The sequence below is a fragment of the Oculina patagonica genome, chromosome 7, assembly GCF_052425735.1.
Source record: "Oculina patagonica isolate OP01 chromosome 7, crgOcupat, whole genome shotgun sequence".
NCBI lineage: Eukaryota > Metazoa > Cnidaria > Anthozoa > Scleractinia > Oculinidae > Oculina > Oculina patagonica.
In genome coordinates, this window is record NC_135764.1 from 19243808 (window position 1) to 19255399 (window position 11592).

The 11592-nt window shown below is 38.9% G+C and overlaps 1 pseudogene across 1 annotated transcript; it reads right to left on the bottom strand.

The window, feature by feature from the left end:
- Positions 1 to 830: 830 nt before the first annotated feature.
- Positions 831 to 5908, bottom strand: LOC144659264 (uncharacterized; annotated as a pseudogene). Its single transcript, XR_013571876.1, has 8 exons — positions 5540 to 5908; positions 4555 to 4827; positions 3875 to 4095; positions 3074 to 3616; positions 2238 to 2673; positions 1734 to 1907; positions 1324 to 1472; positions 831 to 1133 (listed from the first exon to the last, which is right to left on the bottom strand). The product of XR_013571876.1 is annotated as an uncharacterized LOC144659264 (transcript).
- Between the last annotated feature and the right edge of the window lie 5684 nt (positions 5909 to 11592).

Here is an 11592-nt window from a genome sequence, read left to right on the forward strand (position 1 = left end):
GAGAGTAAAAAGGGAGGGACAGGTGGGGGTGAATGGCTAAGGAGATGGAAAGGGAGGGAGAATTAAAATCCATGCTTGGTTATATCACGCAACCTTTGACTTCTGTTGTTTTCTCACAAGAACAAAACTTAAGGTGGGGTTCTACCTGAATTTGAATGGAACTTTAAGAGATTTAAAGAAGGGATTGAAGAAAAGAATGGAAACACCTCCAAACAGTTGACCCCCTCGCAAGAGCACTCCGGGTTGTCAGGAGACTTTTTGGTGTCCGTCCACCAATTTTTAACTTCAAATTCAAATTTTAAAATCACATTAAATCTCCAATATTTTTTATTTGTCTAAATTTTACTAATCCTTTGAGAAAAACTATCGCCTCCCAGACATCCCCCAAAATCGTCCAAAAATTAACAAAATACTGCAAAACAAATATATATGGGATAAGTAAAGCTTTTTTGGATTCCTTGAAACGCGGCTGAAATGGTTTTCAGTGTTTTCCAGCCCTTATACTTTGGATCAGTACTACTATTCTTCACCATTTGCTATTACAGTAATGGTATGAAACAAATACGTAATCATTGGTCAATAAGTTGTGATCATTTTCTTGACAATAGTAGTTACCTGATTAGGAGTTGTATACTGTTCCATTAAAGTGTAAGGGCTGGAAAATACTGAAATGCGTCAGCCACCTAAAGCGTTGGAAAAATTGGTCTTCAGATAAAAACCTGGCCTGACAATGACAAAAATTGGATTAACAAAATATATACATGTACTCCCATGCAATACAGTACATTGTGCATTGGGTCCTGGGCTGCGACGACTTTTTTAAAGTAAATAAATTATTATGATTGTAATTTATTTCAACCACTTGTTGATGGGAACAGGGGTGGGCATAGTTCTTAAAATCACCAACAATCTTATAATAAGTTCTTCAACTGTAGATTTACCTGGTGGATATAGCTCTGTAGCCATCCTTTTCTTTCTGCCTGCATGGAGTTCAACAGCTTCTTCCTTTCCCCGGCGATCTGGGAATTGGGTGTTCAAGGGCTTTGGAGCACGTGCAGAATATTTCTCGGTAACAGCTTTCAAGTCACCTTCTGGCATAGTGAATACCAATTTCCTCAACTCATCAACATAACCTATAGGACGAATTTAATATGAAAAAAGGTTTCAACAGGTCCTATGATGGGGTAGTTTTTGCTTTTTAGCTGGGTAGGCTTCCAACTTAATTCTCTTTAGTTTTTTCAGTTTCATCGGAAGTCAATGTTATATTCATGCAGAGACTGTTTTAGTTCAATTCTAGAGATTAAGTCAAACAAAGTTACTCACCATATGTTGGAGGGACAGCAACCTCTCTCACAACTTCTTCCCCCAACTTAAATTTTGGGTAGGTTACTTTGATGTAAGCTTCGCCATTTTTGGACACTTGGGTAGCTCTCTGCACATTCTCATTGAAGTGAAGTGAGGCAAGGATATGTCTACATTAAATCCAAAAAAAATGGTTATTTTTCATGTATCATAGATCAATTAGTTAAAAATATTTCAGTTTATGGGGCTGAAAACAATGATGAAACTTTGGTTTGGAAACAATTACATATACCTTCTTTTATGTCTCATACTCTCATAGCAATATAGCAAGGAACCACTTGTGATTCTTAACGGGTTTGGTTTTGTTTCCCTTTCCAGACCAATTTGCCTTATTACATGATAACTTTGCTAATAACAAGTGAAGTAAGTACCTGCAAAAGGTGCCTAGCCAGGAAAAGCACACCATCTTTGGATGCCAATGATTCAATGTTGCATGAAAGCCTTCCAATAAACTAGTTTGCACATCAGGTGAAAGTTTCTTGATGTCTCCAAGAAGTCTTGTGCTGACATCAGTAGGTTATTCAGCTTTTCAAATGCCTTGGTACCTGCAATAATAACAAAATGCTATTAATTGTTTTAATTCAGCACAGACTGGTACTATTTTGCATTAAATTTGTTGAACATATATTGTCACATTTCATGGCAATTACTGGCTAGTATAATATAATAATTCTTATTATGAGCAATTTTGTGCTAAAAAGCACATTTTGCATTTGCTACCTCTCCCCCCCTTCAAAAAGACAAACATTTATGAAAAAGATAATGCTATTTACATGTATAGAATGAGCCACAGGAATAAGAAAAAAAAGTCAGTCAGGTGTCTGTTAAAAAATCACTTATGGATACTATTTCTACACATGTAGACATGTATTTACCAATTTTTATCCATCGACGTGGCTCTAAGACTGTATGAGCACACTTTGCAAATAGGGAATCAGGGTGATCTTCATGTTTGTTGGAAACATGTCGTATGAACGATTTCCACTTTGCGAGAATCATGCTCTCAAAGCCTTGCTTAGTTGAGGTCACACACCAGTAAAGATGGTTACGCACACCCTTCATCCAATCTTTAATTTTATCACAGCCACTCTCCTTGCTTAACTTCAACATTGATTTGCAAATGGAACGTGCCACGTGCCAGATGTCAAAGAAGTGGGTAGTTTTTTTCTCATCATTTCGGATCCATTTGGCGATTCCCCTGTGGCGGTCTGATATGAATACACCAATAGAGATACCGATTGACTTCAGATAACGAAATGCCCTCTTTGCACCCTCCAACTCCATTGGTGAACTGCCACCAGTTTCATTTGCCTAAAATTACAATCATCATTTTTAAGAAGACATGAGGGCTATAATACATTGTCTAAATATACTACAGCCAGATGCAGAAGCACAGAGAAATCTCATTTCTAATTTTTCCCCACTATGTAACCTGAGTCACAAGCTGTGTGTCCTAAATGCCAAAAAATTCATCAATAGACCCTGATCCCAGACCTCTGGAAACACTGTCTGCTACTCTTACTTATTTTGGTAATCATTATTAACTTCTTATGTTTATTGTTATGGTTATGTTACATGATAGAAAGATTGTATTTGAAATACATATAACAGTTTTATCAATAAATGTCTTGTAAAAAATATGCGATCATTCATGTATTTTGATTGACTGAGAAACAAATGAAAAGTTTACTTCGAAATTGAACCCACGCACCTGAAGGAGTTCAAAATGTACAACCTTGAGAATTGATGAACAGAACATAGTGTAAGCACCATACTTAGCACTATGCCCCATGGAATCGAAGCGACCATCCCCACACCATATCACATCCTTCATGCCTTTAATGGTGTTGAGCAGAGTTGCACGGTAACTCTCCCAATAATGCAATATTGCTGGAAACAGGAATGTTTTCTGGTGTGTGAAGAATGTACGGACATTGTAAGCAGAGAGTCCCATATGGCGAAACACCAGGAGAACCTTGCTAATAGAAGCACCAGCCATAAGGACACCAAAGCTTAATAGAAGATTACCAGCTGGATACTTTCCAAGCACCAGTGGTTGTGATCGCCATTTGTGAGCATGTTCTCCACACTTGAAACAGTTTTGGTAAACTGTAACCATTGTTCCAGTTGACTTTATGGTAACAGTGGGTTTATTCTGCTTGCACTTAAAAAGAACATGGAGAACAGACTCATCAGCATGCTGAAAAAGAGTATGAATTTTGGCTCCTCGTGGGTTGCTTTCCCTGATTCTACTCTGCAAGTAAAATATCAAATGTTTTTGTTAATGCCTCTGTAAATAAAATTGCAATGAAATTAAATTCCTGAAGAAAAACACAGACTTAGTCAAAATAGCTTTTAACTAGGTCAACATGTACACAGTACCACTATACATGGTATGACAATGCACCCGTTTGAGACAGGTGAAATAAATGCGGGGGGGGGGGGGAGGGGGGTACTTGACCTATGTTCAGGTTTAACACTGAACAATTATAATAAAGAATAATGTCATTACCTGACATAATTCCGAGAGTCCTCTTCATGATCATCATCTTCTTCAGATTCAGTGCTTGAACCTGCTGAGGCATTGTCTTCCAGTGTTGCCCAGTCTGGTTCCTCTGGCAAATCACTGTCACTCGCACTGGTGTCTTCCTCCACAACAGCATCATCACCACTAGCTGAAAGGTCACTTTCATCAGCACTTTGTCCTGAACTTTCCTCCTCTTCTGACTCAACCTAAAACAAACAAATGAGAAAAATCAATTTATTAATACAGAGACACATTCAAGCGAATATATAGTGAAAGGCCAGAAATGATTCATCTTATTCATACATGTTGCTATTGATGAAGTAAAAGTTATTCCTGACATTGTGAGGTGAGGGTTTTTTAGCACTAATATCAAACAAGGGTACTTCATTCTTTTCTGAGACTGATAATTTTCATTTCCATTTCAACCTTACTTTTCACTCATTTTCAATCACTGGGTTTTTCAAGTATATTTTGGAAATCTGGGTAAGAAATTTATTTACTTTTATAGTCACCAACTGTACCTGTCTGTTTTTAAGCTCAGTGTATTTCTCCTTCAACTTTTCAAACCGCTTATTTAAGCCTTTGTGTCATCTCCTCCACTTTTTTATCTTTTTGGATTTTCCCGGGCATTTGTTGCACTTCTTTGTGCCTTCCTTCCTTGATACTTTGGGAGTGGATGACGCAACTGGCAAATTCGGTGTTGTGACAAATGAAGGTGAAGTCCCTTCCATATCCAAGCTTCCGTCCATCTCCCCAAATGCTTGTATGGTTTCACCTGCAGGTACTGGTACTTCCATGATCACAGTCACATCAGTAGAACCTTCAGGCTCTAAACACACAGATGACAAGCTGCATGTGGAGGTGGAGGTGCTATTGACTGCAGTGCTATTCGTGGCAGTTGTTATAGCACATGCATCTTTATATGCATCCCTGACAATCTATTAACAAAACAAAAAGACTGGGTTGTATGTTGATTGTAAATCAAAAGGTAAAAAAAATAAATAAAATATAACAGACAAAAGTTTAGACAAAAATTGCTTTATATTTTGTTTAATATCCTTTAATTTAATATTATCTCCTCATGAGCCAGGCTTTAGTTTGTGGAATTGGACAAATGAAATCAATCTGACTTGGGAAATTGATGGTTCATCCAGAAGACTGCAGTGTACAGGTTGTATGCTTCTAGTTCAATGTCATGTGCTGAATTTTACAAACGTGTTATAACACTTAGCTTGTTGCCAACAAACTTTTGGGACCTCATTGTAAATAAACCCGTATCTATCTCGCAAAACGTTCAAATAAATCTAGGACTTCAACGGAAAAAAAATAAACCAACCAACTAGACAGAGATTTTTCAACTTCAAAAGCCACGAAATATTTAATTACAATAAAGCGCGCCAAATTAAAATATTCGACCCGCGAAACTTGTGGACTTCTCGATCACGCCGTCCAAATTCATCTAGATCGAGTAGTAGACATTATAATGTCACAAAACGTTTTCTATCGTTTATTATCCGTGTCAGTTTATAAACAGAATCTTTTAAGTGACATGTTTTTGCAACAAACAGCTCGTTAGAATCAATATACTTCAAAGAGTGAAACCGAGCGTGACTGTTCGAGAACAGTAGAAGAATACAACAATGAACTGACCTTTCTTCGCTTGCGTGCACTTTCGGGAGAAGAATAGGCAACCACCGTGTCCCTTGTTGGAATTGCCCCCTTGATGAGAAATCTCTTAAACTTCGGAAGGTTTGCACTCTCCAACGAGAAGATAGCGGCCCTCTGTTCAAAACAGCTCTCCTCAAAGTGAACAGAACACAGGCAAGACCTCTTCGAAGGGACAAAATCCTTTCTGTGTCTGCGAACAAATGTCGTCCATTTTTGGCGAACATCATCCGCAGAAGGAAAATAGTGCATAGATACACCTTCAGTGTACGACGAATTCTTGCAACTTGTCTTATTCGGGCCACCAGCCACGCAATAGCGTCCACCTCGCTTTACTCTCCTCTTGTCGGCCATGATTTTCACAACTTTGAGCACAGGTAACCAAAGCGTACTATGAGAGTTTGTATGGATTTACTAAGAAGGCTTGTATGGATTTGAAATAAAGTCGAGAAAAATATCCCTTTTTACCGGTGAAAAGTTATGATGAAACTTTAAACCTTACCTGGTGTCACGTTTTTGTATTTCTAGTGCTTTAGAAAGTCGTACGCGCGATTTTCGTCTTAACCGTCTGTTGCGTACTAAAAGAAAGACAAGGGTACGCGCGATTTTCGTCTTAACCGTCTGTTGCGTACTAAAAGAAAGACCTTGTCTTTCTTTTAGTACGCAACAGACGGTTATTATACCTAATCGTACCTTTTTGGTACGCTTCGGCTGCATATCAGGCGAGTTTGGTCGAGCCATGGTTCGTATTTTGGCGAGACGCAGTCGAGCCAAAATACCCATGGCGAGACCAAACGAGCCTGATATGCAGCCGAAGCGTACCAAAAAGGTACGATTAGGTATTTACCGTACCCAAATTCAGCAAAAAATCCGGTTATATTTATCGCTCTGTTGAAGCCATGCTTGCAAGGTACGTACTGTAAATTGTGATGACTTGGTCTTCGACACTTTTACCAAGTTCCTCTTCTGCCTTTTCCACTCGTTTGTTTAGAGTTTCATTCTCTACATTTCAAAATTAAATTTAGCGAAAAACTTGGAAATTCCGACTCCAATTTTTTCACTCTGAATGTCTCAGTACTCGTCGGCAAACATCGCGCAATTGGCAAGCGCGCTCAAGTTTAGTTTTGGCGGGAAAGTTTTTCTCTTTTTACGACCGCTTAACACCGCTAAATTTAAATTACGAAGTTCTGTTCTATTGGTAAAACGTCTTTTCAATTCATCACACAGTAACACTACTTTACTTCAAAGTGACCGTGATATGGGGGCATATCAGGTCAGTGACTTGATATCGTAGGATATCAGGACAGTAGATCTCGCTTCTGATTGGCTACTTGCGAATTTGGGTACGGTAAAGACGAAAATCGCGCGTACGACTTTCTAAAGCACTAGAAATACAAAAACGTGACACCAGGTAAGGTTTAAAGTTTCATCATAACTTTTCACCGGTAAAAAGGGATATTTTTCTCGACTTTATTTCAAATCCATACAAGCCTTCTTAGTACATCCATACAAACTCTCATAGTACGCTTTGGTTACCTGTGCTTTGAGTAAACGTCTCTACGTCACAGCCTTGTAATATGATCGTTTTGGCCGCGCGGCAAAATGGAACCACTTTTTAGCGGGATGTTTGAAACTTCAAGGCTCAAAAAAACTGGTTTCGCGACATTTCCAACTCCTAAAACCTTTCAATTCTATTTCATAAATGCCAAAACTTTTCAAAAATAGAATAAAAATTTTCATTTCATAGGCACTTTAAGTATTGCGAAAAGGCTGCACTTTGCTAAGTGTTACGAATTTATATTTTCTAGACGTCTAGTTCAATCGTTTATTTGTATTGTGCGAAAGATATTTTTTTAAGAAATAGAAAACATGTTCCGTGTTTCTATCGAGTTTTAGTAGAAACTCAGTTGTGTTCTATTGGAAATCCGCGAATCTGATTGGTTCTCCCACTGTTTTCTATTCGCCGATAGAAAACAGTCGCGCGCGCGTAGCTTTTTAAGCGGTAAATATTCTTGATTTTTGTCTTCAAAGTGCACAATATTGTAGGTTTTGGACAGAAATCCTTTGGAGTTTCTACTAAAACAATTAGACTACTCGCCCTCGTTTTCTATGAGCGATAGTCAACTCGGCTGCGCCTCGTCGACTATTTGCTCATAGAAAACTCGGGCTCGTAATCTAATTGTTAAATAGAAACACGAGTGGAAGTTTGGGAGAACGAGAAATGCTGTGGGAACACGAGTCGATAGACGAGTGTTTCCACAGCTTTTTTGAGTTCTCCCAAACTTTCACGAGTGTTTCTATAACTCGATAGAAACACGGAAAACATGTTTTCTATTTCTTTTAGAAAACAGCACAAAGAAAATAACGCACATCAAAGTAATATTTAGCGCTTTATTTAACATCAAAACGTAGATTCTCTTCACCTCGCGGTTTTACGTCATGAACATAATCAACCAATCATAGTAAGGAAGTCGATGATCAGAAATAAATCAACTGTTCAACATTTGCTTGAAGGCTAAAATTCACCGTTTTGTGCCAAACAAACAAAGAAAACAGGCCCCAAAATTAACGTAATTATGAGAAATAACTAAGCCGATGGTTTAACTGAAGTCAAGCACTGGAAGGAGTCAAGAATTGTGGTTTTATTTCGCTTCATCGACCTAACCGAATGGTTTGACGACCGACGCTGCCGATCGAGCGACTCGAACCTTGGAGGTGAAAGTGCATTATTTTTCTGTGAAAAGAAGTTTTACTCGGCATTCTGGACGAATATCTTGTCCTGTTGAGGAGCTGTGAATAGTTCTGAAGTGCTGTAAAGCCTAGAATGGAGTGAAGTTGCGCCAATTCATGTACTTCTTTGAAAGGTCAGCCGCTTCGATAATTTCTTTCACAGACTATTTTTGAATGTGTAGCGGGCTCTGTAAACATCTTACTCGCTTGTTTTCAAGTGTGCAAATATTTGTTTAGTCTTAACCTTGTTTTTGTCAGCTGTAACATTAAAATTTGGCACAATTCTTAGTTGTTGTTTTTGCATTGCTTATTTCAGCGCCGTGAATATTGATTGCCGTGTCTACGACAACTGTCTGTGTCTCCATCGAGTTATAGAAACACAATTTTTATCCAATCAGCGCACGTATTTACTTTGTGCTATTTTCTAATATAAATTGAGATCATTATGCAATCTTGAAAACATTCCAGATTTTCATTATTAAATAGAAACACGAAAAATTCAAATTTGGGAAAACAAGCCTGTCAAAATGACGCTGCCATGGTGATTTCAAGTTACTGGCACAATAACTAATCCTACCAAATTATTGCGAGATAAATTTTAGATAAACGCGCAAAGTTTGGCAGCGTTTGGTTGAATCTTGAAAAAGTTATAAGCGTCCAAAGTCAGCGCGGGCCTCAAAAGCCCCCCCTCCCCCCACCCCCGGCCTGAATAGGTTTAAGTGACTGTTTTTCCAGTTATTCTTTATTGTTCTGTACCCTGCCTTTCAAGTCAAAACAGATAGCTAATTATTAAGCGCCCGATTTTAAGCTTCTCAAGCTTCTCAAGCTTCTCAAGCTTCTTGTTTAACAATATAGTCTATGTGGTAGTCCCATTTTAAGTCGCTGCTGATGTAAACCCCAAAGAGTTTGTATTTTGAGGTTCGTTCAATTGAACCACAAAGGGGTTTTCTTGGAATCTGTAAAAAAACAGACAAACGGAAGCGATTTTTCACAGCACGTCATTGCATCTCCGAGGTTTGCATTGTCATATTTTTCCTTATGAACAGCAACCCTATTGTTTTTAAAGCTGTTTCTTGTTGCCAATTGATTTTAGAGGTAGTTGCCTGCAGCGTTTGAACCTTTGTATTTCACTGTCTTGTTTACACATTAGGACATTAGACTACCCTACTCGACCTCGTTTTCTATAAGCGTGTCACGCATTGCACGACTATGCGCATATTAAATAAGTAAAACAAAGAATGACACGGTTTATATTGGGCGTATTTACTTGCAACATACGCGTATAGCCGTCGCATTTGCCCTTTGGAATTTTGTATTGTATTCGAGCTAAAAAAAAATAAAAAGTTCCAACGGTCAAATGCGACGGCTATACAGTATGTTGCAAATAAATCCACCCATTGACTCGCACGCTAAAGCTTTTATCTAAGAGAAGAGTGCTATTTGACGATATGACACGCGATATGAAACGAGTGCAAAAGGACACACAGAAAGCACGCACGCGTGCTATAAGACACGCTTCCCTAGGCGTACGGGCAATTTTTTGCCGGGGGAGGGGGGTGGGCGGCAAACAATTTACCCAAATAATTTTCGCAAGCTTAATTTACGCGCCAGTTAAAATTCACCTTGATAAAAAAAAATGTCGAGATATTTATAACCGTTAACGTCTCTTTTACTCAACAGCGCACACTCGTCAACACAGCTACAGTGATACCATCCCACGATCAACGCCTTATTCCAACAACACAAGTTCCACCAACGATTGTGACAGCGAACCCGATCAAGTATTGACACATAACGAGCAGCCACCGAGAAAAAAGCGACAGCGAACGACCTTCCCGCCAATTGAAGTGTGGGAGCTGGAACGAGCGTACAAGCGGCGGCAAAATTTGATGAGTGAAGATGAGGAGGAACTGGTGCAGGGTGTTGGTAAACCTGGGTAGCAGAATGAATTTGAGTAGTATTGTAGGGATGTTTCTTGCGGGGGAATCTCATTAATTTGCGGGGGAATACATTGACGAGCGTGACGTCATAGACTTATGAATAAATTGCTGTGGATTTAATTAGGTAATGTCATGTAGGTATGTGTATGTTTTGTTATATTTTTTTTTGGCTGGTATTTAATATTTGATCAGCGTTGCGGTATAAGGTATTGTGCAATCGTTTTCAGTTTACTTAAATCACTAAACCATTAAGTTTATAGTTATTCAATCTTCTTATCGCATAAATTCTATCTATGGGCTTTATATTCCATACCCTTTAGTGACCTCAGTAATAAAAGCGATTAAAAAACTTAGTCATAAGCAAAACTGTCTCACATCGGCCTAACATCGAACCCACATTGGCCCTATATCGGTCTTACATCGGCCTCGCATCTGCCTTACACCGCCCCTACATCGGCCACACATCAACCCCACATCGGTCTCACATCGGCCCACCTCCTTCTCCTCCTCCACAATTTTATTGTTTGCCTATGCCACCACCACAATTCTATTGGTTTTCTCCTCCTCCACCAACCTCACCTCACCACCACCTCTTGCTCCTCTTCCTCTACAAAACCTTCACCTTGTTTTATGCGATGGCTATGGTTGTTACACATAGAATGGTTGTGGAGGTGGAGGAGGAGGATGTGGTGGCTGAGAAACTGTGTTCATGCTACCTCTTGTATTTCATCCGAAAATAAGTGCAGCACCATACAGGAAAAATTAAATAAACGCCGCGGCGCGTTATGGGTCATTTACGGTAAAACATCCTTACCATACTACTAATGTGAGTTAGTCCGGGAGCTAGGAGCACAGAAATGATGTTTTACGCTTCAAGAGTACTGAAAAGGTTTGACGACGGATTTCAAAAGATTAAAACCTCCTCTTTTACGCTAGGTAGTTTGAAGTTTCAAACTGTGGTATACGTTTTGAGTTACAGCTGTGTTTTTCTAAGTCGGACTAGATAAAAACAGAGATAAACGTGAAAACGAGGCCGATAATCACGACTCGATATTTTAAAAGAACTTCATCCAAGATGAATAAAAAATACCTGGATAGTTCTTAACACTATAAAAAGTCAACTTAAACCAAAAGAATCGCTGTTCTTCAGAGATCACATGTGGTGTATGCCCTCAACTTGTGAAGTATGGAAGAATCCTCGTACAATGTTAAATACGAACTAAAAAGTTTTTACCACGTAGGTAAGTAAAACAATTGCGCGTATAAGATACTTCATAAGGCTAAAAAAAGGAATGCGGTTCTCGAACTAATTAATTTCCGAAAAAAAAATCGTAAGCAACAGCTGCCAATCATACATGCTCCATCGGT